This window comes from Nannospalax galili, unplaced genomic scaffold (genome assembly GCF_000622305.1).
Source record: "Nannospalax galili isolate Female #2095 unplaced genomic scaffold, S.galili_v1.0 scaffold528, whole genome shotgun sequence".
In the NCBI taxonomy this organism is placed as follows: domain Eukaryota; kingdom Metazoa; phylum Chordata; class Mammalia; order Rodentia; family Spalacidae; genus Nannospalax; species Nannospalax galili.
The window spans coordinates 3,670,534-3,674,904 of NW_008359681.1; positions in this window are offsets into that span (position 1 = coordinate 3,670,534).

Sequence of the window (4,371 nt, forward strand, 5' to 3'; positions counted from 1 at the left end):
CGCTGCGCTCTCAGGCGACCCGCGGCCGGCGGGTGGGCGCTCAGGCTCTGGGGAGAGGCGCTCGGTTCCTGGACCTGCCCGGGGCAGCCGGGCAGCCGGGCAGATGCGACCGCAAGCGCATGGGCTGCATGAGGCTCGCCAGGGCGCCGGCCAAGGGCGAAGGCGCGGCCCGGCTCCGCAGCCGCAGCCGGCCGTGGGCACCGCGCCCTGCACGCGCGCCCAGCACCTTTGCCCTAGGTCGCCGGGCGCCAGAGCCGCGAGGGCGGACGGAGCCCGCCGCAAGTTTGCAAAGCAACCCGCTAGGCTGCCGCGGGAGAGAAGCCTCTGCAGAGCCGCCTCTCCGCCGAGTCGCACGACAGCTCCGGGTCTGTCAGCCCAGGCGCGGGCAAGGCAGACACACTCGCACACACAGGCTGGCACCACCACAACCCGCCAGCCGGTGTGACAGGAGCCCTGCTACCCGCAGCAAAAACCTGCCCTAGGTATGGAGCATGCGCCAAAGCCTTCCCCCAGCCCCGGAGGAGTTTCCAGGGGAGGAGTCCGCTGCTCCACGGGGCTCCGGGGAGGCAACTGGGGGTGGGAATCCCTTCAGCCTGGAGCTCGGAGACATTTGACAGGAAGGCTAAGGTGGCGCGAGAACAAGCTCTAAGGAGGGTGTCGCTGGCGATCTGATTCTTCCAACATCAGCAGCTTTCTCAGCATAAGAGTAGGCAGAAACCTGGTTGGCCTTATTTACAGGAATAACACTCCATGTCTCGGGAAGTCTCACGTATACCAGGCTTCACAAGGGTTGCTTGTCCCTCCTCCGCAGGGGAAATTGACCCCAGATTTCATTTGCTGTCTCCCTGCAAGGGTCTGACGCGAAAGTTTTGTTCCAGTCCTTCCTTAATTATGAACTTGGTAGGTCCAACTCTACAACATTGTTCAACCAGAAACTATTGAATGCCTACTGTGTAAAAGGTTCTGTGTTTAATGCGTACTTCATTTCTTTCAGCACCACAGTCCAGCCCACAACCACTCAGGACATAAAAGGAGTTTAAGGGTCCCCTCCTAAAATCCATTCTGAGCTTCTCAAATCCATTCTAACACCCAACGAGCTTCTCATTGTTCAAGACTCACTCTTTCCCACCCACGTGAAAGAAAACATCAACTCTCCCTACCTAAATTTTATAGTTAAGCTCTTCTTTGTCCACAGATGTATTTTAAAGTTTCATTTTTCCAAATGCGTAAAATTTGAATTTACCCCCGAAACAAAGGTCGAAGTAAGAACGATTTGAGTTTTTCAGATAGTGAGTATACTAGCCAATTGGAGTGCTGAACACAATGTCTAGACTTGCTTGAGCTGTTTTCCAAGTGGAAAGTGGCAGTATGTAGAAATTTGGAGTAGTGTGGTGTGAGTCCCTGGGCCAGGCCAATGATGAGTCTCCTACTTACTGGTCTGACACAGTCCACCAGTCATGGTATTCCACAACTTCAAGGTAGCCAGCCTCCCTACATGGCCTCTTCAGGGATCATGGACAGTACTTGCTTGCTCCTGAGAGCTGTGCTGATCTCTTCTGTCTGTCCTGTTTACAGCATCAGTTAAAATCCAGATCTCTTTTAGGGATGCTAAATCTTGCTCAATAGAAGTTATTTCTATTGTTCTAGACAGGTGGGGATTCTTCTCAACAATGTTTTCCTCCACTGTTTCATTTCTTGTCAACTCCACAAACAACATGAGCCTTACCCTTCTGGATACTGTAGATGTCTACATCCCTAAGAAGCGTGTTGGGTAAGATGAACCAGCTTCTCTGACTTTTTTTTTAACTCTATTTCTTTTTCTCTCGTTTAAGTGTAAAATCCTATTAATGGCACCACACTACACTCAAAAGCAAGAAATTGTGGTTAAAAACAGAACCTAATAAAACCCAGCAATTGTTTCCTAAATGTGTCAGGTAAATGGCGACACTACCCTACTTGGCAAGTTCCAGGCCAGTGAGAGGCTCTGTCTCAAATAAAAGATTGACAGCACCGGAGGAACACATCTGCGATTTACTTCCACATGCTTGAGCACACAGGCATGAGCACATGTGCACACACACATACAAATATGTCTCTTCAAGTAAAAAGTCGTTATGTCTTTTTACACTATTTTATGTGAAAAAGCTCATGCTTTCTCTAATACAGCTTGATAAATAGAGCTTTTATACTCAAATGGCTCACAAGACTGTTGATGGTAATTTGCATAGTGGAAGCACTTTCCTAGCCATCTACTCTTTTGCCCCTGGTAACAACACTCCAAGGAGATTAAAAACAAGTATGACACTCCATTTCAGAGATGAGGAAACTGAACCAAGAAAAGCTGGGTGAATGCAAAGTCAAGATTTGAAGCTACTAACATCCTGAAATACATTCAAATCACCACTGAAGAAACCACTGAACATCAGCAGCACAGCTCATCATTTCCTCTCTCCCCTCTTGAGACCCTCTGAGGCAGGAGGCAGGAAGAGACAACAGAATTGCAATAGAACAATTAAGTTATTTTCCTTCTCCCCCTGGCTTTCTAGGCAAAGCAGAGTAATTTCACATCCTGCAATATTTTGGAGTCTAGTCTGAGTTTCCAGATAAACCAGGGAAAGGCAATATCAATCATAAATTGATTGCATCATTATTAAAAGAGATCATTTAGAAGAATTTCAGAAGAAAATGTTGTAACAAATGTAACAAGCTGTTACTAACTTATGAGTCTATCAGTAGGGGTACTTTCTTAACATTGATCAACGAGCATTTATCCCATAATCCTGGGTTTGTTTGTTTCTTTCAGTAAAATAGTCGAGTTCCATCATTTCCTTGAGGTAACTGGAAGGAAAACAATGCATAGATTCAAGGCAATTACATAGATAATTCAGGCATGTGCTCACATATTCATTTTTAATGATAGGTAACTTTGGTTGGATAAACAGTCTGTCCCAGGTGTGGTCTCCCTATTACCACTGTGAAACTTGTTGTGAACCTAATCAATGCTCTTAAATCATGCAATAAAACAGGTTTCCTTATCTACAAGGGCAGACCTCACATTCGGGTGAAAATAGAAACTTTCTAAAAGTGAATGCTCTCCAGGTAAAAAGGAAGGGCATGTTTGCATTCAGCCTACTATAGTTACTCCAGGATGACACCAGCTGGCAATTGTTTCTGGCTAACAGATTGCAGTGACTATGATTCCTACATAAATTATTAAAATAATAAAAATAATGTTTTCAAAGAACCTTCTTCCACTTCCTCTGCCAGTCTAGCAATGAGCCTAACACTATCTGTGAGGCAATTTGTTCACCTAATTTTATGCCTTAATAAGCTCTACTACAATTATTTTCTTGCCTGAGTCTTTATCTACCTTCACTTTATTATTCTTCCTCTCAGTTCTTTTCAAATATTCTCAAACCTGTTACTAGCATTGTCCTCCCCCAGGAGTCAAACTTTTGATTAGAACAGTTCTCATTTAATCAAGTTCAACTGGGAGATAAAATTGCATCTCAACTTCTCCCTTTTCCCTTTGGTGCCAGAAACTGCCTTTGAGAATGGTGAGGAAATTCTGACAAGATTAGCCATCCAAACAATTACAGAGAATAGTTTTGGATCCCCTGCATTTGTACACAGGAATATATCGATATGAATGCCCTTCAAGGCAGATGGAAAACAAAATAAAATAGATCATGTTGCCAATTGGCGTATGAATCTCTCTTTCAAGCATAGAAAGTTCTCTTACTCACTGGAATGATTTCCTCCTCATTTATGTAAACAAGCCCCACTCACAAGGCCCCTGGGTAAGCAATTTTCAAGTAACAGAAAATGGTAGCTTTCTTCTTCCTTAGGAAGTTATCAGAAGACTTTGTACAGCCAGGACAAGTCATAAAAAGAATTGTGATATATCCCAAATGTATCTCAGTTCACTGCAGGATTGTAACTTTGGAGCTACTATGTCCCTACATAATGCTTTTCAAAAGTCCTATTTATATGAAAGGCTCATTTTTCTTTTGGTTTGCTTTATTATATAACCCTTTTCACCCACCACAGAAGGCAGCTTGTCAGTGAAGGATGGAAACTGCTATCTATATGAATAATGTATTCATTAATTCAGTATAATGTAAGTAAAAGCACTAGTCTTTTCACAGTAGATAGGCATCGATTTCTTCAAAAATTTGTTGAGCACTTGCCATATTGCTCTGCTTTAACAACACCACTAAAAAAGACCAATCAAGACCTGACTTTCATATATCCTACATTTCAGTAGAACAGGGAAAAGAAGAAATAATATGATTCATTCACTTAATCCAAAAATATATCATGAGATACTACTATGTGCCAGATACTTTAGATACTTGGATTGCACTGGAG